Here is a 24,629-nt window from a genome sequence, read left to right on the forward strand (position 1 = left end):
TCCGATAGGGACCATTACAGACTGCTGTTGCATTCCTAGAGAAATTAAAATGTTAGCGTCCGTGCTGAAAACAGAAATCCTACAAAATCTTCCTAATGTGCAAAAGAAATATCCTGAGAAACTGCATCACTTTCAAAATACTTCTAGGCTAGGACAAAACCAGTGTCCCTTAATCAGCAACTCAGTAAATGTGGGGTAAAAAGAGTCTCTTACACACAGGAAGAACATTAAACAGAGCAGAGAGAAGGCTCAGTGCAATCCACTTCCATTGGTCGAGTCTATAGGGAAAGGATGGCCCTGCCAAATTCAATTTACTTTATTATGTTGGGGAAAATAATTCTTCTCTTTAAAAAGCCCAGATTCAATTACAAATATAAGCAATTACGTTCCATTTTGCAGAAGGTCATGCATACAAGAAAGAGGCACATGGAATTGTTTCAAGAGTTAAATCAGAAATTTCAGACACTGGACAGATTTCGGGATGTACCAAAATCAGGCAGTATGGTAAGTTTTTCCTTCTTAGATATTTAAAATATGATGGATCCTTAACAACAACGATGAAACAAGAGTCCTTTGAATCCAGTCTGTTTCCTGAGAAGACCTCACCCTATGCTACCCTTAAATAGCCTCAGAAATTAGAACAAAAGATATTTTCAGTAATCCAACATGTGATGAGAACCGTTGGGTTTTACAGCTAGACCGTAACTAACTCGCCTTCATCATTATAGATTACAAACAATTGAGCTGTAGGGACACATTTCACATCTTTATGTGCCTAGCAAGTCTACAGGACTTCCTATAGAGAAAGCAGCTCGCTAATGTAATTTGGCCAATAGGGCTTTTCCTCTAGCAAGGCAAGCAGATATTAAATTAGTTACTACAAACAAGTCCAGCTCAATTCACCTATACGTGAGACAGTCCAGAAAGCACACAGGGTCTCTGTAATGCCATGTCTTTTCCATAATAGGTTTATAAATATTTACCATGGGAAAAGCAAAAATTAAATCAACCTGAGTTGACTCTGCTATCATCGTAATTCAAATTTATACACACACACACACACGCATAACACCCTGACTACATCTGATAATGAGAGGAAGGAAATACTTGATTCTGCCTAATTAAAACGACTAATTTGGTATGACCTATTTGTTGGCAGTAGCATTACGATTAGTAATAGTTTTATATATAGTTTTATACTGTGAAAATTGTGTATTCAATGGAACTGAGCTAGAATCATTGTATTCTATAACTTTTTCAGAAGAGCTGCTCTCAGACATGAAGAAGAGGTATTAAGCAGCTGTGAGGCCAATGGATTTACATCATTTACATCATCTTAACCCAGCAGAAATTTTGCCCTCATTCTCTGATGACCCTTTAACTGTGATACGTGTTTTTTGGCACCTAGTTCTCGCTCACTCCCCCTTCTGAGATTTGCTGACATGTAATGTTTGCATTCGCCTCCCTGTTTGAGATTTGCCGGCCATGTAAAGCTTGAATTAATTCATAATCTCAAAGGGAATCTCAGTGGAAGGGTTGTGTTTACTCTGTTTCGCATCGGCGCTACGTTTTTGAAAAGTCTGCTACTAAAAGCTGCCTAGTGGAATGGTCTGTCTGTAACACAGTCAGAGTGATCCAGGTACCTAAATGTAGGCATCTCGGGCTATTTTTGACAGCCTCAGATGTCTTAGTCTGCAGCACGGTACATGAGCGGTGACACAGGACTCAAAGGAGACCTCCACCTCTCATGAACAACAGTTGGAGAGCAGTCAGAAAATCCAAAGGCATCTAAAATGGTGCAAAAACGTCAGGTTTTGGTGACTAAGTCCCACCCAACGTGTTGCAGAAGAAATCACTAATTAAATTGGTCTTAGTCCATAATGCCTTTTACCCTATAAAACTCAGCATTCAAAAAAAGACTCCTTCAGTAGAAAATGAGCAGCTTTCAGCCTGTTAATCCTAATATACATGAGCTCACCAGCCTGTAAAGCAAGGTGGCTCTCACAGCATTTTCAAAGACTGGGTTTCTGTGGGTCTGTCCTGCACCTGCCCCAGTTTAAGATCCAGCTGGCATTCCCTATTTCAAACCACTCCGTATTTCAAGCAACAAGCTGTTCTCCATTACCTTCCCGTCTCTTCTCCCAGTTCTCTACGCAGCCTCTGTTAAAAAGGTGCTGGATCACTCGGCCATTCCTCACGTTCGTTGGTCCTTGTGAAGGAAAGGGCTTAGTGGGCAGCTCAGGTGAGGAGCCTGCCAAAATGTTGGTTGTTCACAGAGACAGAGTCGCAACGGTGCTGAACGCCCGCCAGCCTGGCTCCCTGCAAAGCCATTTCCCCTCTCCGGCTTCTGTCTCTCATAAGAGCACATTCGCCTTATGCATTAATGCATTATTTCATCCTCGATTTTAATTCTTCTTTCTTTGGTCTTCAGGAGAACTCAGCCACGAGCAAGGCCCCGTGGGACAGCTTCAAAACCACAGGTGACTACCAACACTATACGACAATAAACGTATTAGACACAGAGGCGAAAGATGCTTTAGAACTCAGACCAGCAGAGTGGGAGAAGTGTCTGAACTTGCCTTTAGATGTGCAAGAAGGGGACTTTCAAACAGAAGTTTAACGAAAATGAAAAGAAACTGAACAGAAAAAAAAAAAAAAACCACAAAACTTATTCATTGCACTGACAATAAAGAGACTTTGGGAATCCTGGCGCTCCTGTCTGAACATTGCGACTCCTTTCTGTCAGGCTCTTCCTGTGCCAAATGTCAGTGGTTTTTTTCGTACAGTCTACTCCCACTAGTGCGGCTAGTGGAGAACCAGGTGTACAATTCTTACCATCGTGTGTTGTAAGTACCCGTGGAATGGATTTGTAAGGTAATCTTTATAGATAAACCTCAAGCAACGATTCATGTTGTAACAGCTTCATTTGGTTTAGTTTTCAAAAAACTTCACCATGAAGCACAATGTATATATTTATGCAGTTTTTAAAGTTTATAACAGTCTGTTTGGCCATTACTACACTTTTTACTTTATAATATAAAAGCAAAGTTTTTGTCATTAAATGAATGTCTGTTGAGCTACATTCTTCATTGCTTTAAATGCAATAAAGTAATAATCTCACTTTTATATGAATAATATATTTCACATCTTTATTATTGCAGTTTTCTCTGGAAAGCTCAGAGTAGCTTTCTCTGCTGCAGCTGTGTATAAAATATTTAAAATGTTGTATGGTGTAAATAAACCTTTGTCTACATATCAGTTTCTTAGTGCATTTTATTCTGTATTTGTTTATCCTAAATTTGCATATTTATAAAAGTTTTCTTTAGAAACACACATACGGGATATGTATTTGGAGTTTCAATAGTATGTTGTTCTAGACCCTGCAGAGAGTTTCTAAAGTGTTATAATAGGTTTGTGTAGCCATTCTGCATTTTCTTAGGTATTCTTTTGTGGCAATGTACCATATAAATTGGACTTGTCAGAATAGTATCACGAATGTTCTGGTTTAGAAGAATTTTTTGTCTTGTTGCAGGAAGACAAATAATGGAAAATAAGTTAAGTTTCAAGGCACAGCACCCGAAGAAAATGTTGATTTGAAATCATTACATCTTGTGCATCGTCTTGTTGCTGTATACCAACAAGAAAGACTTTAAAGATAAAAAGTTCTGAAGTATTTTATACAAAACCCAGTGTGTTTCATAAATCAAGAGCAGAGCATGATTTATACTAATAATACAATTAGGAACGGAAAGACTGAGTCCCCATTTCCATGCTTAGAACCAAAAGCAGATCTTCAAAATCTCTCCTCATCTATAGAATAGCTGAAGGGACAGGGAGAGGAGAAGATATCAAATCTTCAACACCATATTTCTAGGAAAATATTTCCAAAACTATTTCAGTTCCTGCTGTGCAGAACTGAATATGCTGCAGCCTACAAGCTGGAGAGTGCTTAAAGAGGAAGGAAACATGACCACCAACCTGCTTCAGAAGAAAAAAGGCTAAAATAGAGGCTTTTTAGCAGGGAACTTAACCAACTCAGCAGCAACTTAGCCCAGAGCATCAGTATAAGATCGTCATCCACCTGCTGAGAGAGGAGTACCTGGGATCAACCCTAGGACCAACCCTCAGGAAAGTGCTTCCATCTGTAAATCCTTTCTCCAGGCCATAAGAAGGAGCTTAAGTCACAAAAAGTGACTTTGCCCGCTTTGAGTGAGCAGCTTATGCAGAGTGCAGACCTCTCTAATCCAGTGCTTCAGCACAAACACAAACTGGCTACCAAGCTGGTATCAAGACCGTGAACTGGTTTAGGTGCCTAGGAGTTCAGTGATGAGGTCCTCAATATTGCAATGCATCAAGCAGTCAGAACTGGCCCTTTATCCAGAGGTTGATGCAGAAGGAGGCAGCTGTCGAGGCTGCCTGTGCAGCCTACTAACATCACACCTCTAGGATCAGATAGTGCATCAAAACTTCTCTCTTGTTTTATATCAAGAAAGATACAGCAGAAACTGCACATTTTTAAGGATTTCATCCACTATGGTAGGCATCTCAAGCAGAGCATGTTTTACAAAATTTCTAATTGTTGAGACCAAATCAGGAGGCTTAGGCCCCTGAATCCAAATATAAGCATTAGCATCCTCCTGGATTGATCTAGACATAATACAGATCTAGAGCACCTTGGTATTTCAGTAACTGTAGTGCAGAAATTATTTGCATAAGCTTTATCTCACCTAACTCCCGTTCAATAGTGGCCTAGTTACCACTGCAGAAGGCTTAGGGTAGGCTGGAAATTTACCTAGAAACGAAATAAATCAGCCTACACTCAATACACCGCTGACCCAGTTGTGCTGTTATTAATAACCCAGTTGCTTTAGGTTTAGCCTGGGTGTTTCTGTACCACACAGATGTGCTTTCTGTGTGTAAGCAGCAGTGATCAGTGCCTCTGCATTTAGAGTTTGTGCTGCCCTGCCCAGAAAGTACTAGACCTTTTTATTTTCCCATATACTTCATATTTTAAAATGTTAAGAACATGCTGAAACCCAGTGTATTTGCCTCCTGGTTTGACTGATTCACATTAAATCAGAGTTTGTTTTCTGTAAGCGAGACAGTGCATTTGCTTATTTTGCTGCTCAAGGTCTCTGAAATGGTGCAAGTCAAACTGAACCCAGCAGGGGAGTACAGATTTGTATGTACTGGCTTAAATGTTGGTAAAGCACTGATGAGATGTTTGGCATTACATTATGTGCAAATAATGCATTGGAGTACATTGAGGCAGTTGGGTTCAGCCTAGAGTTTACTTTGGTCCAATTTAAAATACATATTCCCCAGATGTATATAAGAAAAAAAAACAACAAATACTTTTTTGGGAAAGGCCTGAATTTCTTAAAAGTTTCAATATAGATCAGTAATCATATAAGACCATATGTAGTTCCTCTGTCTCTGTCTCCTTCTTATATACATATATAGAGAAAGATTTTTTTTCTGGCAAGTCAATGCTAAACAAAATATGGCCTGGACTTTTCAGTAAAGGGAAGCAGTGGATACAGGAAAAGTAGCTGAGCAGCCATAGATCACTCAGAGAGCAGTTCAGGGTATCCATGATTTCACATCCAAGGCTGTGTAAAGGGGCTTGGGGTTGCTGGCATAAAAGTGCTAACAAAGTTATTTGCTACATGGACTGTTGCCAACGTGATGTGATTTAATCCAGAATCTTCTGGGGAAGTAAACCAAATTAGTCAATATTGAACTCCAGCTCATACTCTGCAGTATCTCTTGAGAAGAAGAAGAAGAAGGAAAGAGAGACTAAGTGCTGCTGCAAGGGTTGAGAGGAAGAATAGCAGTGTTGCTATGTTGATGCACATTTGGACTGCCATGGGCTCAACGTTGGCATATATGAAATGCTATTGACTCCTTATGATGAAGATTTAGGACAAAGCTGTAACAAAAGACACAGACAGATGAGGGTCTTCTCCATTTCATTCACCACTGAGTCTGAATTTCTTCATAATCAGTGAAACAGTGCTTTACTCTGGGAAATGTGATCCTGCTACTCCTCCTGCAAGAACATCATTTGATGGTCAGACGTAAATCACCCAATATTGTTTGATACACGAATAAACTGGGGTAGTTTCTTTTAAAAACGTACAAAACCCCAACCAAACAGAAAACCCCAAGTCCCGAGCTGCATCAGGTGTAATGTTCTCCGATGCTTTGGCTCATCTCTGTTTCCCACAGTTGCTAGGCAATGCTGTGCTTAGAGACCAGATTTAGCAAAAGGTCTGCTTCCCGCTTGGAAGCAGGCATCCATCTGTCGCAGCATCAGCAGCGCGCTTTCCATCGGGTTATGCGGAAGGCTATGGAAATCTGTGTTAGCAATCAGCAGGTGGAGACACTGTGTATCGATATTAGACGTTCAGTTCCCCAGGCGTTAGCTCGGGGCTGTGCTGTACCTCTGGATAAACCACACGGAGCAGTTTGTATGAGCAAACTCTTCTTATGGGGCCCTATCAAACCCATTCTCACGTGCTGAGGGACATAAACAGAGAGGTACCCAGTGGAATATATGTCCGGGGAGCTGGGATTCATTTCATGACACATCTCAACCAATGTAATGCTGTAACCTTTCCTACTTACTTCTCTGGAAACATCTTTCTTTGCAAGGAAGTAAAAGAGGCCTCACTAAGAAAAATCCGACTGCTGATAAGATAGGCATGACTACTAACCCTAGGAGTCCCACTGAAATGTTCTGTCCATTAATTACAATTATAAGGGAAAGAAAGAGCCATTTATCTGATTTTGACAAAATTGTCTCTTAGATAGGCTGCACTGAACCATCCTGTGGCAATGAGTTACTCAGATTAACTACACTACATTACCACTTCTCCTGTTTATTCTGAACTATTTTCATTTCATGCCTCATTATTTCTCATAAGGAACAGTTAATAACTTTTACCAACTCAGTTTCCTCTCTTGACTATGCAGGTTTCTGCTTTAGGCCCCACAGTTACCCTTTTTCACGATTACAAACAGTGAGTCCTCATGTGGAAGCCTTTTCCTCATCTCCTCTACAGCTTTTCCAGGTCTGGTGAAGTTCTCTAAATAATTCTCAGTAAGCCCTGAACTCATCAGAGCATTCTGTTTGATCCCTGCAGAAAAAGGGAAAACTCAACCACAAAGCTGCTAAAATGCCTTTTCATTCAGTAGGAGGGAAAATAAAAAGAAAACAATACCTGAATTTTATCTTTTTTTTACCTAACCATTTATTGGGAGATACATGACCATTATTTTAGAGCAAGAAATGGGCACCAGGCAGCTTAAGTAATCATCTTGACAAGTGGGCTTTAGCAATTTATTTTCTGCTGCTCCTCCTCTCAGGTGCTGTGAATGTAGACTTTCTTACATAGCAGTGCTGCAACAGGACTGGTAGAGAGTTACCCACAGCCCATGGGTTGGGTTTTACAGTCAGAAAGGGAGCAAGGACTATGTCAGTCCTTTCAGATGGAATGGAAGTTGTTTCCCACATCCTGAAAGTGTGCTGAATTCTGAGCTTTTCTTCAGTTTTTTAACACCCCTTTCCTCCAGCTTTGTGTTCGAAGAGTGACATTCACCCATTAATGACTCTCTTAAAAACTCAGGATGGGTGCCAGAGCCAAGGAAGGGGTTGGGAGCTCATGGCCCTGTGACTATGAGTTAAGCGCCTGTACCTCAAGAGAGCTGAGGTTCAAGAAAAGCCCTAGTCTCAGTGTTTTCTTATTGATTATTTTGGGCAGCTATTGGGAAACACAGCTGGAGATGTCTACTTCTTTGCATGCATTGTGTAAGCAGATACTGTGCCCTGTTCAACATACGCCATCAACCCTAGGAAACAAACATCTAAACCTTAAATGATGCAATGCTGACCATCAACAGATCTATTTTCTTTTGTGGATCAAGCCCTTAGGAATTGAAATACCTTTAAAAATCTGGTTCTCAGAATCCAATTTTAAGAGCAGCAACAAGCTGGTGTTTTTTTCCCATCATCAATTCAATGATTTATTGCATTATGTCCCTAGGCTGTTGACTCAGGAAATTGCAAAGGGTGATGCCTGAAGCACCTCATGGTATAAAAAGGGAACTGGAATTGATTAGTGTGTATGTTCAATTTCTTGTTTGGTGTCTCCTTGGACCTAACCACTTTATTTCCTGCCCTTCTCAAGAACTGTGTATTAGGAAAAGGTTTTCAGAGCTCTGCTTTTAGTAATTGGGTTCTTTAATCAAGCCAGAATTAGCTATGGTTTCAAAAGACAGGTAGGTAGAATCCATTCTGATTAATTTAGAATTCTAAAGCACTATCTTGCCAATATTTCAAGCACAGAGCTCTGCAGGGCAATCTGACTCTGCCTGTCATAGCCGTCTGGGTCCTTTCTGTAACGGCAAGAGAAAGGGAGGTGTCTCTGCAGCTCAGCTGAACCCAGCCAGTTCTCTAAGTACTAACATTTTTTCCATTGATTGCATAGGGAATTTAAAAGCCCTCTGAGGGCAATAAAATTCTTCTAAATTAAGCACTAGATTTAGCTAGATTTTTGTCATCAACATGTGAGCTAATGTCTGAGCTCCCATTATAATCAGTGGAGAACAGGTCAATACAGTCAATATTGCCTAAAGACCAATTCAGCTTAACTGTTACTAGAGGAAGGATGCAGTCAATACGAGATGTTTTGAAACATTTGCATGGGGACTGTAGATATGAAAGACAACTTAAGGGAGACCTACACCCTTCTGATCCAAGCAGTACCCCACCCCACACCTAAAATAATACCAGACACTTGTATTTGGACAGGTGAATGCAGCTCCAAGGGAAGATTTTTTCCGAGATGCTCTGGAATATCCAGGCTCCAGCTATCACTCCAGAGAGGCATGGGGTTATGGTTCTTATGTCAGGTTTGCCAACTTGATATGAACATCATAGGTATCCTCACTACTGCACATTGCCACACCTTACTCAGTGCCCACCTTGCCTGCTCCTCTGCTGAACATTTGTCTGTTCAAGTAGAGGATTCATCTTCTTTATAATTTTATTGTTACACCTCTAAATTCTGGATTACCCAGGTTCTCACGCTCCTGAGAGGTAAAGGATGCACAACCCAGGACAATTTAATCTGCCATGTATCAGTAGACTGTTAAAAAGCACATTCTGGAGGATCGTCTATAGGTCAGCCAGGCATGAAGGAGTCATAGAGCCAGGAAAATCACAGTGCTGTACTTTGAGCTGGCATTAGATTTCAACCACAAATGTCTGATGTCGAATACAGATACTTGCCATACTGACATGGCAATACATTCTTGCTTTCTCAAAGAGATTCTACTACTGACCAACCATGAAGCTACTTCTTTTTGAGTTTTCCTGGCCTTTGATGTTTGTGTTTCTGGTGTCACAAAGGCCAGGCCTGAACTGAGATGATGATGAGTGTGTTCACCATGGATACTGTCTGATCTCTTAACTTCCAGCCTCTTCTTGAAATTTAGAAGGTGGTGGTTCAAACCTTCCTAAGATGAGTAGGACAGGGAACCTTTCCAGCCTCCTCATGCTGGCTTATGACCAGCAGATAATTACGCAAAGAAGGAGACACACTCCCACCCTCAGAGCAGATAAAGTCAGTAGCAGTCAGTGGGAAGACTCAAGCCATGCTTTCTGAGAATAAATACCCTATTTTTGCCACAGAAACATTGGAATGGTCTTTCAACCACTGCCTTAACAAATCAGTTTGGGTTTGAGATGCCACAAAAAAAAAACTCAGACAATTCCCAAGGGATATCACTCAGAAATAGAAAAGATGACTTGCTACACCACAAAAAAACCCCAAACAACTAACCATAACATGAGAAAGGAGCGAAAAGGGTTCTGTTTTATGGTCTAACTCTAACTGCACTGTAAATGCTGGCTTTCAGGTAACATATAGAAAACTATATTAAAAAAAGGAATATTTTCTTTATCTTATAGCTTAGTAAATGAAAGAAAATTAGAAACATTTAATAGCATTCTAAAAGAGGAAAATAAGCATTTTTCTCTGTTAGGCATGCAAAGCCAAAAAACACCCACAATTAGTTCTTGCTCCAAAATAACGACATAATTCCTTCACAGACAATTTCCAAAAAGTAAAGGGTCAGAATCACCTGCCTCAGCACCGTCGTCTGGTTATAACCTGACAGTTATCTTTTGGGGTGAATTAGCCAACTGACTGAAAGGTACTATAACATTTACACATATTCAATGTGAAAAGAGAATGTTGAACTTTGACGTCCAAATTTGTACGGAAATTTTATTTTCTAAAAAAGCTTATTACAAAAATACATGTATTGAATTAAAAAATATTTAAAGTTGATTTTTTTTTAATGTACCATTGCCACTTAAGACCTTATGTTCTTCTAAAAGTGGGACAGCAATAAATGAATTGATTCATTTTGGTAGGGGGGAGCAAGATCATCCTCTTCCCAGCAATTAACATTTTTATAAAGAAGCTTATTCAAGAATGGCAAACTTCGTAGCATGCATCAGAACTCCCAGTCTTAACAACTCAGCATAACAGATCTCCAGGAGCTAGAGAGAAAAGGAACTTTCTTCATCATAGGACGAGTTCCACAAGTCCAGTTTTTGCATCTGGATAGAAGGTTGTGACTGCTGTTAGAGAACCAGTTATGAAGACCTCTTCTTCCATTTTCAGTCCACCTAAAATCGTGAAGCGTATTTTGTGTTGAGTGTGAGCTATTTGACTACAAAATCCTGGACTCTCAAGTCATTTTTTATGTTTTTACTGTTTTGAAAGCTCGAGTTCACAGTATTTACTTCCAATGTTGGCCAGCTTTGTGCCACAGCTACTGTATCAGCAAGCAAAGACATAAACAGACTTTATGGAGAGGTGTAGCTTCCTAAAGATAGTCCCTAAAGGTTTTTTTTTTCCTCAAGATATTTTCTTTAACTGATTTAGAATAATTTAGAATAAAAGGTATCAACCAAACATTACTAATTACAAGGGAAAAAAAAAATCTAACTCTCATTACCCAATCATAGGATCTGTCTTGCATGCACACCCTGCACTTGGTGCAGTTTATCAGTGCTGGCAAGCCCAAAATTGCATGTAACATCTCAAACGTGATCTCACAAGTGCACTTCCCGCAGTCTGCTGGTTGTACTCCTGACAGAGCCCAGCACACTCTGGACATCTCTGCTGCATGCTGTTGCTGGCCCATCTCATGTCTCTGCATGGCAAGTCCTGCTTGGACACCCTGACGGGTTGTCCCACTTTGGTGTCACCTGCAAACCTGATGAGAGTGCACCACTTTGCATCTTTGGCAAATGCATTTATTATCTGCCTCTAAACCCACCACCCCTCTGAGCCTAACCACCATTTCTTTACCCACCTGGTTGTCCATCCATCCACTGCCATCCCATGAGCATCCTAACTTGGTTACAACCCTCCTGACAGGACCAAAAAACACCAGCTCCTGCGGCTGTCAAACCTTCAAACCGTTTCAGAGTTCTGTAAGGATGGAAACGAGCTAATATTTGGAATTTAAAAGGCTGCAACTCACACATTGCTTGAAGACCTCTTCTACAGAACAGACAAAAATATTGACCAAGTGAGATCATTTGAGGAACCCTGTCAGAATGCGAGTATGTATTTGGAGTAATTAAGTAGCTGTTGCTGTATCAGCTGCTATACCAGGAAATGCTTGCCAGCTTGTGCCCACATTTGACTTTATCACGCAAACCAAAGACAACAGAACACATTAATCTTTCTTTAATGACTGTGTTCTAACTACTTGTGACCTCTGCTGGAACTTAGACAATTATTTTAGTCTTTAATAGGGTAAATATTGTTACAGTTACAACTTGTATCAAACTCCCATGTTGCCTTTCTACACAAGTTTTGTGAACTGTAGTTAGAGCTCTGGTTTTAGCATTCATTAAACTGTTGACTAAGAAAGATATGTTTGTTTCTACAGTGAAAGTGAATCTTTAAAGTATTCTTCCAAAATATCTTTCAAAAAATGCTAACCACTCTTTAAAAGTTAATGATAAAGACCTGTATAAATGATATTTCAGGATAGTGGTATATGTCCTTTCAAATATAGATTATTGACATATTGGGATATTATTTTAACATAATAACCATGTTATATCATATTGTTATGAGCCATAACTATGGCATTATGTGAAATGGAGGGAATGACACATTAATTTGTATTTTCTTGTTTCTGAAGAGGAGGGTGAGCACACCTCCTCCTGTCCCCCCATTTGAGGGGTGTCAATGACTGCACAGCAAGACTTCTGCCCTGGGCCTGCTGCAGCCGCTCGCTGCCCACTGACAGCAGCCAAGGGCGAGAAATGAAACTGTAGTGGGAGATGTGAACACTGGGCAGAGACAGATTTTGCTCAAGGTACCCATAGCCTGTTCTGGGATGGAGCATGTATGTACTACAGGTGATGCTGTGTTCACCACTCATGTCAAACATATGCAGGTCTTAGGCTTACAAACATGTCAGCTGCTGGGCCTTCCTCTCCCTTCTCTGACAGCAAAAGAGAGCACAAAGTGGTTTTTCTGTTTCATAGCAGCATGCCAGGCTGCAACAGGTGAGGGAAGGCCAAGGCAGAAGCAGTGACACAGAATCACAGAATCGTTAAGTTTGGAACAGAGCTCTAAGATCATCAAGTCCAACCATCAGCCCAACCCCACCATGGCCACTAAACCATGTCCTGAAGTGCCACATCCAGGCGCTTCTTGAACTCCTTCAGGGATGGGGACTCCACCACCTCCCTGGGCAGCCCCTTCCAGTGCCTGACCACTCTTGCAGTACAGACATTTTTCCTCATACCCAACCTAAACCTCCCCTGGTGCAACTTCAGACCATTTCCTCTCGTCCTCTCCCCAGTTATATGGAAGAAGAGACCAACCCCCACCTCTCTACCCCCTCCTTTCAGGCAGTTGTAGAGAGCCATAAGGTCTCCCCTCAGTCTCCTCTTCTCCAAACTAAACAACCCCAGCTCCCTCAGCCACTCCTCATCATTCTTGTGCTCCAGACCCTTCCCCAGCTCCGTTGCCCTTTTTTGGACAGAAGGGCTTGCTCAGCAACAACATAATGGTACAGTGCCACGAATTTGCTTGTTCTTGTTTCAATAAACAGATTCTTTCTCACAGCCCTGAGGAGCTGTATGCTGCTGCGCTACCACACTTGGACTCAACCAGGAATGCAGCCTAAGCCAGAGGTGAGTTCAGGAGGAAACTGTCAACATGTCATCCTTCTCTGCCTGTGCTGAAGCTCTTTCACCACCAGCTCTAAACTGCTGTACTCAGTGCACTCAGTGGGCCTAATTCCATCTCCTTCTTCCTTTGCAGGCCCATGTAGAAGTGAGGCTACTAGCCATGCTGTAATTCCCTTTGGTCAGAGAAGAGGAAAAAATCCCAACACCAGCAAATCCTGTGCACACTCATTCTGCTGAGCCTGAAGGAGAGATGACTGGATGCCATTGTTGCACTCCAGCATGAAGATCACATCAGTGCTCATCCTTATTCTAAACCATGGGAGAAGTGAAGTCTCTACTCCTCCACCCTTCTCTCCTACGACTGATGGAGGCTGCATGTCACCCTTTATAGGGAACCGGTGCTTCCCTGTGATGTATGGAAGAAAAGTGATGGTTCTGCCGCTGCCAATGACCTTCCTGCCATATATTCCTGACAGTGGTGCTGATTATCTAGACACAAGAAGGATGAGAAAACAAAGTGAACTGCCTCGGCCATTTAGTGGAAAAAAAAGGAGTTACATATCCCATCCTCCTTTCTGAGGAATTAAGAATGATGAAATCACTGAAGGCTTTATTGTGGACTCTGATTTGCTGGCCTGCTGCCTGAGGAAAAGTGCTGAGAAGACTGAGGGGACTGTAAGAGAAAATAAGAGAGTCTAAAATAGATTGGAAAGACATATGAGGACTTAGGGCTGCTACAATTGCCTTTTTATCTCAAGATCTCCAAACAACCTTTAGCCATTCAGATCATCAAAGGAATTTCACAGTGGTCAGAAACCAAATTATTACAATTCATTGATTTCGTAGCTCAAGGAGTGACCATTGTAAAATTTACTGCCATTTCAAAGGGATGCCTCATCTCAGCAGTTGCCTTCTGTGTCCCAGATGTCTGTATCTGCCCTCTCTGTGATCTAAGAGCCCATGGCACATTTAGTGAGTCCCAAATCCACATCAAAGCTGGTAAAATCAACCCACCGCTCTCTCCAGGTTGTGAATGTTTCATGAAACAGCAGTCACCAACCTTGACTGACAACTCCTCCTGCAACCCGCAGCATCCATTTGTGAAGCCGGCAGGATTTTTAGCTTCGCACTACACAACCACAGCATCGGAGTCGAGCCTCATGAAAACTGAATTAACCTGGATGAGAAACAAACAAGCCAGTGAGCTCTCCTTGCCAGGGAAGGCTTTGGCTTTATCGCAGCCACGTTGTGATCTGTGTCACCGTAGATGGACGCGGACCAGAAAGATGTATCCTCTGTCGCCTAAGGAATTCTGGACAGGCGGAAAGGCTGGTGGAGGATTTATTTTGGTGACAGCTGGAGGGGCCTGGAAGGCTGTCAGCTCTAATATAGTCAGGTTGAGGATTAATTCCCACATGCAAAATGCAGGTATAGGCATGCAAAATTTGGAACCTGCTCAATCAGGGGAGCAGCAGCTTCTGCTCTGGTCAGCAGGGGATGTGACATTTGCTACCGCCCTCTGAAATACACCTGCTCAGGGACTGCACTTCAGCAGAATATTCTTGGCAACGTGCACAACCTGACAGCTTCAAGTGCCCGGGTACTGGAAAATCCTTCTCTCTTACATGTGAACAATATAGATTTACTCCCAAATAAAAAAGAAGGATTACAAATGAAATTACTTTAAGTGCAAGTAAATCACCTCACTTGAAGAGGTAAGCAACTTAGGCCAGGTTTTCTTCTTTGTTATAGCACCATAAATCTGGAATAAATCCATGGGCCTCATCAGAACTATCTTGTTTTCATACCAGTGTAAGTAATGCAAAAAGAAATATCTAGCTAGGCTTTCCCCCCATGCTAGTGTAAACATAGATTTGCATATCTGAGATGTATGTAAAGTGACTAAATTTCTTCTGTCAATCTATATATGCATATATTTCTCTCACATAAGTCAGGAAAACATACATATGTGTTTGTTTTCTTTTCCTCTTTTACAGGATGACTCTGGCAAGGAGAGGTTGTTGGCAAGAGACAGAAGCTGAACTGTAGCTACCATTACCAAAGTCCCAAACACTTTAAGAAATTTTACAGAAATTTTGAGAATTTCAGTTTTGTTTGGAACTTTTCTACAAGCTGCCCTTTCAGGCAATAACAAAAGAAGAATTTAAATTAGCCGTAGTTAAGGCTTTAGCAGTTCCTCACGCTTATTAAGAAGAATAGATAGTTTTTTTAACAACTTGTAAAGTTTTCATAATTGCAGTGTTTCCTAGATACATTATGTCACAGATACACATCTAATCTTTTATTATATGCATTCAGACTGTCCTTAAAAGCCAGAACATGGAAAAATAACACCTTCTGCACAGCAAAACTGTTACCCTGAGTGTCAAGCATTGGACATCTCACAACCCATGAACCTGTAATAGGCATGAAAAAGATTATGTACAGAATCCTGTGATCCTGAGTGCAGTCACTCAGCCCTCACCTGGTCATGTTTTCAAGAGCTTGATCAAATCACAGAATCACAGAATCACAGGATGTCAGGAGTTGGAAGGGACCTCTGGAGATCCCCCAGTCCAACCCCTGCCAGAGCAGGATCACCCAGAGGAGGTCACACAGGAACACGGCCAGGGGTTTTGAATGTCTGCAGAGAAGGAGACTCCACAACCTCTCTGGGCAGCCTGGGCCATGCTCTGGCACCCTCACAGGAAAGAAGTTTTTCCTCATGTTCAGGTTGAACCTCCTATGCTCCAGCTTGGGACCATTGCCGCTTGTCCTGGCATTGGACATCCCAGAGCAGAGCCTGGCTCCTTCCTCCTGACACTCGCCCTTTCCCAATTGATCCCCATGAATGAGGTCACCCCTCAGTCTCCTCTGCTCCAAGCTCCCCAAGAGCCCCAGCTCCCTCAGCCGCTCCTCATCAGGAGATGCTCCACTCCCTCCAGCATCTTTGTGGCTCTGTGCTGGATGAAGGAGAGAAACACTTTTTCACCTCAACTTCTGCATACTTGAGGTATCGTTATTTGACTCAAAATTTGCTATATGCCAGGTTGAAGTTATTTTAGTTATTTTAATGTGAGGTTCTGCTTGAGAGGCTGGATCAGTGCATGTATCACATGAAGAGTCTGAGGGGAATATTTAACAGGGTCCTCCAGCTCTGCAGAAGGACCACAGAGCAGAAGTTAACCCAAGATGCCTCCAGCACACTGATACTGCAGACATGAGAAAAGGAGACTGAGGGGTGCCCTCATTCATGGGGATCAATTTGGAAAGGGCGAGTGTCAGGAGGAAGGAGCCAGGCTCTGCTCTGGGATGTCCAATGCCAGGACAAGGGGCAATGGTCCCAAGCTGGAGCATAGGAGGTTCAACCTGAACATGAGGAAAAACTTTTTAACTGTGAGGGTTACAGAGCACTGAACAGGCTGCCCAGAGAGGTTGTGGAGTCTCCTTCTCTGCAGACATTCAAGGCCAACCTGGACGTGTTCCTGTGTGACCTTGTCTGGTGATCCTGCTCTGGCAGGGGTTGGACTGGGGGAGCTTTCGAGGTCCCTTCCAACTCCTGAGATTCTGTGTGATTCTGTGATGAGGTGGTGTGAGGAGGGGAAAGTCTCACTGGTGTCCTGCTCCTTGCTTCATACCAACCTTGATAGATTCTTTAATTCCCTAGGGCAAGTCTGACCAACTTGAAACTGTGCCATCCTAACAGATTGGTACAAGTGTGAGGACATGAGCCGCTGTGCAATATGTGTATGAAATACGGCAATCCTCAGATAAGCTATGAAATGGTTCTCTGCCTGCAGCTTCCATAACTCTTACAGACAGGGTAAGTGCTCAGGAATCACAGTAAATTAAAAAAAAATAAATAAAAAATAAAAGACAATGAGGCAAAGAAAATTAACTTCCACAGTTGCTGGAGGCTCTGACCTTTCTATGTGTGTGTGTTTGTGAGTATGTGTGTGTCTTTGCAGAAAGACATTAGGGAAGAAAACAAAATGTGCTTTCTTAGCCCTTCCATATCTGACAGCAATTTCATTATTGTTGTCTGAAAAGCTGTTCCATACCCTTTGAAAGCTCATGAGTGAAGAACAGATGCATTTATTATAAGTAGGTTTTTCAATGACTAAGAAATAAATCACTTTTGTTCTGTACAATCAAACTTCAAGTATGTCCATACCAAGTGATTTAGTCTTTCAAAAGAAATTCATCAGTGCATGATCAATGGAAGAAAAGGACACACGCATCTTTAGAAGGGAAAAAACTTGCTCCACGGGTCGCTCCAGATTCGGGTACATTGTCACTGGGGCTCTTCATCACAGTCAAGGTACAAAAGAGAGCATCAGGTACCTCACAGCCAGCTACTCCTGGACTCCTGCAAGCAGAACTGTGAACACCGGCTTAGACAGAATCCTTCCTGCTGTCATGCAAGATAACACTGCCAAAATTCTCCTGCATTTTTCTTTGCCCTACCAGTAAATCACAAGGGTGCTTTTAGCAATAAATACATCTAGGCTCAGCCTCTAAAAAAATCACAGTTTTGCACTCCCGCAGTAACTTGCACTTCAAGATATGCAAACGAAAATATTTACTTTCAATATTATCCACAAAAGGTATTTTTGTTTAGTTTAGCTTAGCCGTCTGTGCGTTCTTTTCAATGAAAGCGGACCTAGGTGAAATTGAAGACTTCAAGAAATCTGAATCATGTAATGAAAAGCAATTTACCATTTTGCCTGGAGAGAGAGGTTTTTCAATCAGTGTGTCCTTCCTGCAGTGACTTATGGATTAGAAGCACAGAGGCTCTAAGAAAAAAAAAACACCAAAAAAGCAGAACAAAAACCCCCACAAAGAAGTGAAGATGAATATAATAAGGTGTAGGCTGAGAGTAGCACATACGGACAAGAAAATAAATGAGTGGTTCTGCCAGGGAGGCTCAACAGAAAATAAAAAGAGAATAGTCCTGGGCCAGACACTCTGCAAGACAACATGATAAAAGCTATGGGGTACGTGACCGAGCAAGAGGTAGATGTGAAAATAATGGAGACTTGAGGTAGGAGAAGTTCAGGGGTAGGCAGACAGACAGATATATAGACAGATAGGTCTGCAAAGGACTAGGATACCACATAGCTGATGATGTGTGTTTGATTCCATTGGTTGTTATTGCAATGCATACCTAAAATATCCATGATGCGTATTTCTTGACATGTTAGAGTTATTAAAAACAGGAGATGCTCCAGGAAAACCATGAATTTTTATGAAATATTTCATTAAAAGATATAAAAATAATCAAATAGAAATATTTTCATTTTAGAAATTTATTATCTAAATAATGAAACTTGCTATAAAAATATTTTATTGCTAATTGGGAAAGAGATGACCTAGTGTTTGAGGCTGTTTGCACTGAGGGTAACTCCACATCCTGTAACCCAAAATCTCAGGGTACAGAGGAACTCTCCATTCGTTCAACACTTGACTATTATAAATGCGTACACTGCCTGCAGCCTGAGCACATACAGAAATTTCTTTCTACTCTTAATGCCACGCTAGAGAATTATTTTAGTTAAGCAAATGTAAAAAGGATGCCCACACTGACAGTAAGATCTGCATGCTATAGGATGTGTTCAGTTGTGTTAGGCACAAAGATTTAAGGATGTTCAAATGGGCAAGTGAAGGCTTCAGTTCATAAAAATCACTGCAGCCTTATGGGCTCACTCCAGGTAGCAGTGAATTCACTGTTTAGAAGTTCAACTAGTGCCAAGTAGTGTCTTTCTTTTCAATATCCAGCCTTCATTTAGTGATGCTCAGGCACAAGTCACCTGCAATAACAGTGGCCAGTTGAATAAAGCAGCTCATATACTGCTGGGGTGTTCCAGAAATCATTTGTTACTGTGCAAGGCAGGGGGCTGGAAGCCAAAACCAGAGCAAATAGAGCTCAAAGTGAGATCTCATAAATGCATGTGAAGACAGTTCCTGCAGTGTCTCATACCAAAAGCAGTCCTGTTTGCTGAGGACTCCTCTTGACCTTCCTCCCAAACACACAGCAGCAGGAACGCATTGTCATGAGGCCATAGAAATACTGGTCCAGCTCAAAACTTTTCAAAAGAAAATCTGGACTAGTCATGGGGCAGAAAGAAATTCATAACATGAAGACAAGAAAAATCAATACCAACCTTGCAGAAAATTTCTATCACCCTCCGGACTTCAGACCTGTGAATAATCAATGTGGAGAGTGCACATTAATCACTGGTACAGTGGGAACGACTATTGCCAGACAGTTATTGGTACGCAGCATCTCTCTTGAACTGGAGGGGACCAAAACTCGGCACTTGAAACTTAGCATAATACAACACAATAAAATACAGTGCAATAATTAGTATCTTTCAGCAAAACAGCTTCCTGAGCACTCTTAGAGCTACTACTTGTGAATTCTTGTTGGGTTGAGTTAGAAGGATGCGCTAGTCTACGCGTGATTTGTGAGGGATGTGATTTCCCACAGCTATGATTATTAGAGTCCCTGAATGCTTTGGGAACGCAAGTCAGGGTTTTGGGCTGATGCTCTTGAAAACAGTGTTTAAAAAATATGACTGCAGTTGCTGCTGAGTTGTGCACATGAAGGAAGTAGCCTACACGAAATTAAGGGAAAAAAACCTCAGCCTTTGGCGCAATAATCTTTATGTACACGCTGCAGAGAAAAGAGCATAAGGTCAAATTATCTGTTTTCAACTTTTCCCAGTCTGACCAAAGAACGTAGACTGACTTCTTCAGCACAGATCCATCACAAAATAGTTGCTAAATCTATTTCCCATGTACTTGCTTTTCCTTTTCTGAGTTTGAGCACAAAAATAATGTAGAACTCTTTATAAAAACCTTGGAAAGGTGAGGTGAGAGGGATGATATTCACAAAAATACACTTTAGCCTCTCCAAACTTGTCTCCTCATTTCCTCTACAAACATGGAAGGAGAATCAAATTCCTCGACGGGCAATTCAACACCTTTATCTGGCTCCAAGCTACCTTTTAGGATTGAAAACAAACTCTGTGAGGAACCTAGATAGCTTAGACTCAGAAGGTGATAATCAACCTTTGTAATATGCCCTTGATCTCATTAAGAAATGCAATATGTTTTGTGATTTAATGGCATTATCTTTGTCCCACCTCACCGTTTTCCCGTCTTGTATCAGAAGACAGTCAGCTTAAACTTGCCTGATATATGAGCAGTGGATAGCTACATATTACTTCATGGAGGCTTCGGCACCACTGTTGGAACTTCTACATTTTCACGGGATTTCACTTTATTTCCATCTGTGAAAGCAACAGACTTAAAGCAGCATATTCTCCCTATTTTCCTGCAAGACTATTCTGTTTCAGTCTTATTTATCTCCAGCTCCCACAGAGTTAATAAACCACATATAAAAAACAAAATATGTAAGATGATAACTCTAATGACAAACTTTTCATGAAAGCCAGAGGCGCTGTTATCAGTCAATCTAACTGCTTTTGTAGAACTGGATACAGAGTTTCAACCAGCAGTTCCTGCGTGCATTTGATGACTTCTAGTTGAGACAGAGCAATGCAAGCTATCCAGGCTCATTGTAAAAAAAATCCAAGCAATAAAAACCTCAGACCATCCATATGTAAAATTTAATTTTTTGTCTTTATGGTATGGGTACCGAAACAAAAAAAAATGAAGTTCATTTGTTTCTTTTTGCTATATTTTCAACTTATAATCAGCATTTCACCACCTTTTCACCCTTTGAAAACAAGTCCTCAGGCAACCTGTGAACCCAAATGGCCCTGGGGGGCTACTGGGGGCACCAAGGTGAACAGCATGCTCTACTCACAGATAGAATAATTTGTACAGCAGGTTACATTAGGAGAGGCATGGCCAGCAAGGGAAGGTGTATTCCATCTACTCAACAGTGGTGAAATGCTTCTGCAATGGTTTCTAGTGACTGGTTCCGGTCCCCTCCAGTTCAAGAGGGATGTGGAGGTAGTGGAGGGAGGCCACATCATTCTGGGAAGAATCAAAGGACACTCCAAGAAAGCTAAAGAGCGAGAGAAGTTCATTAAAAAAAGGTACAAAAAATAAAATATTTTGGAAATATGAAAGTTAATGAAGAGTTGGACTTTAAAATGGAAAGAAGTGGTCATAGTATGAGTGATTCCTTCACAATATTTCTCTTTGTATTTCTTCATAATGGAACCCTTGACCAAAATTCAAATAGGTAATGAAAATGTTCTCTTTATTTCACACAGGCTTGAAGCTTCTGCTGCTTTAGCCAAAATGTTAAATCAAACCCTTCTGGATGAAAGTAGAAGTGACTGTGGCCATTTATGATACTGACAATTTTTCTAATGACTAGTTTAAAAATCATGGTTGCAATTATATCATGTTTTCAGCCACTTATCTACCTCTGGTCTATGCAAAGGAGCAAGGGATGATGCTCACCTGAACAAAATATTATCATTTCCTCTGCATTCCCCTGAGTTCTTAAACCTTTTTAGGAATTACAGAAAACAGCTGTAATTCATAAAGGGAGGTAGGTCATAATACAGAATAATTTGCTTCAGTAAGTGTAATAAAAAAATTCTAAATACCTGTATTAAACACATGGGCCCTTGACAAGTCCCAGATGTCTGATAGCTCAGCTATTGCGGTTCCATATATGTATAGTAAATACACTTTGTGATATCTATGGAGATAAGAGAATCCATACATCTGCACTTCCCATTTCTTCCTGAAGTCATTAACATTCAGAAAACACTTCCATTTTTCCCAAATCGCCGAATTTTCATAGAACAGAAGGCTTGGGACCATGATAAGATCTAACCCAATTTGGAAAATATTTTCTGTTTTTTACTTTCTACTGCATAAGAGTGTGAGGGATTAGCAAGGAACGGAAGTATTTCTGTATGAAGGTAAATCAGAATTGTGATTGCAAATTTGTAATAGTACATCTCCAACAGATTACACTAGGACTGTTGCCATTTACTTATGACTGCTGGAAAAATTATTCAAGGTATAGGAAGTTGGAAGAATGGACATGAAATAAGATGTACATTAATCCATCTGTCAATACAATGTTGGTTAGTTTTCTTTGGGCAAAGAGGATCTTCCATATCAACTGTTTACAAGCCAGAAATTGTACAGAAATTAAACAATTTCACTGCCAGCCTCACCTATCATACAATTCTCACTATATAAAATAAGTCTACTTTTTTCTTAATGCAAGTACTTGATTTTTTCTCAATACTTTTTATTCATGTCAGCACCCTAAAGCTTCTCAGGAGACTCCCAAAACCTCTCAGGAAACTCCCAAAACCTCTACAGTCCATTTCTATTCTTTTCTAATCATATCTGACATGTGCTAAGATTGCCAATGAGCAATTCAACTACATTTTTTTAACTGCAGCAAAATTGCAACTGGTTCTCCTGTATGGAACAGAATTGAAACACCCAGTTCGTATGACTGGTTCTGTTTCTCGTTTCCATCCCCCACATCAAGATGTGACGGTGCTAGGTAATGAGCTAATTAAAATAATTTTTAAAAAAGGTGATCAAATTTGTCTTCTAACTGCATTACTGAATTTTATGCTAGCCACACTTCCAGTGGCTTATTCAGCTCTTCTGTCAAAATGAGGTCGACTTCATCTCTTTAAAAACAAGGAGAGTACTTTCACAGAAGAAAAGATTTATTGTTTTGTTATCTTTAGTTGGGAACACAGAGGTGCATATCCTGATTAGTAGACCCTGAACTGGTGAAGTAATAAGAGAAATACTGCCTTCAGTTGCAAACTCTGCCATGTCCGATCCTGTGAATGACCTTTGAAAATGTTATCTTGCCATCTACTCTTGAGATTATTGAAATAACTTCAATTTGCTTGCTGCGGAATGAGAATGTAGCTCTTTTATTCATCTCAGACCTTTTCAGGATTTCTAGAAAGATTCGCAGGGATAATGTAATGGAACAAATACTATGCTAAAATGTTCTTTAAATCGACAGGACAGAAGAGACTGGTACCTGAATCCACAGCAATCGAATTAGCCCAGGTAGTACTGGTGTTCAGACAGGATGACAATAATGTCTGCTGCTGTGGTCTCAGTTAAATATGAATAGGTAGGTATTGTCATAATGCAGTTTAGTGTGCAGCTATTTTCTGTACTATAATGTCACAGCAAGATTATTTAAACACAAAGTGGTTTAGTTCCAACATGTATTTTTCTCATCAAATTAAAGTAAGTATTGGGAAATGGGTGAATATCTCATCCACTTTACTACAGCTCAAGTTGATTACCAACTATTAGCCTGATAATCACTTTTCCAGGAAATTTTATGTAAACTAACGTGCTTTTAAACTGTTTCTGTTTGAAGCAGGTGTAGCACTCCCTACCAGCGAATGACAGGGGGAGTTTAGGAAACCAGCTGTGAGTACCTGCAAATGTTGGGCAAGAATGACTGGCAGTTAAGTCACATGTAAATGACTGTCTGGAGGAGTTAATGGTCTGAGGCAATGTTCGCTGCTCAGACAGTCATTAAGGATAAGAATCGACGTGACCTGAAGGTCATTACTGCTTACATTAATTACTGCAATGACGAATACTGCATGCGACACTCTACCACATCTCCCTAAAGCCATTTCTGCATCAAAACCTCCCTCGGATCTCAGATCTGTGATGACATCTGGCAGTCAGGAAGAGCATGTATAAATACATACATTTTATTGAAAACACCAACTGTTCGAGCTGACCAGAACCACTAACTAGTTGGCAGGCTCAGCCTGTAATTTTGCCATGACCCTAAATATCCCTTCCCACATATTCACTTATTATTAGCTATAGATCTCCCATAATCACATTGTTCAGGAAGTATTGCATGTGCCTAAGCCTTTGTGCTTGCCCAGCCTAAACACAGTTTTTTCCACCAGACATAGATCTGCTAGAAGCTACATTAAATAGATTAAGGTGAAATGGCTTGGTGCTTGCTTGAAATGAAATACACCAGGAATAACTTGAACTACTCTTTATCGGACAGTAGAAGTTGGGAATATCCAGTGTATCTGCAACTCATACATCTGCAATAACAGCACCTCATAAGAGGTCTCTTCTCTGAAAATATCTGAGTCCTCATAGGTAACACAAGCAAAGGATGGCAATAAAACAAGGTCAGCATTTAAATGCCTTTAAAAATTCTGACCTAAAAAGACATGCTCAGTATGAAGTCTCAGGTGAGCGAGACTTGAAACCCATGTAGCCTCCAGGGACTTGCTGGAGAGCTGACACTGCTGTTGTGGTCACCATGGAGTTACACCATTCTAAAAGCATTTTATGAAACACCCCAGTTACGGTCAGGAGTCTTGCTCACGGCTAGAACTCTTTCTAATCAGCCTTTATTTAATAG

The 24,629-nt window shown here is 40.9% G+C and overlaps 1 long non-coding RNA gene across 1 annotated transcript; it reads left to right on the forward strand.

Annotated features, from left to right (window-relative positions):
• The first annotated feature begins 393 nt into the window (after nt 1–393).
• On the forward strand, nt 394–3,255 carry LOC104546482. The gene is made up of 2 exons (XR_728183.1): nt 394–504; nt 2,432–3,255. It is a non-coding gene; the product is annotated as an uncharacterized LOC104546482 (long non-coding RNA).
• Nucleotides 3,256–24,629: the final 21,374 nt, after the last annotated feature.

This window comes from Mesitornis unicolor, unplaced genomic scaffold (genome assembly GCF_000695765.1).
Source record: "Mesitornis unicolor isolate BGI_N332 unplaced genomic scaffold, ASM69576v1 scaffold34490, whole genome shotgun sequence".
NCBI lineage: Eukaryota > Metazoa > Chordata > Aves > Mesitornithiformes > Mesitornithidae > Mesitornis > Mesitornis unicolor.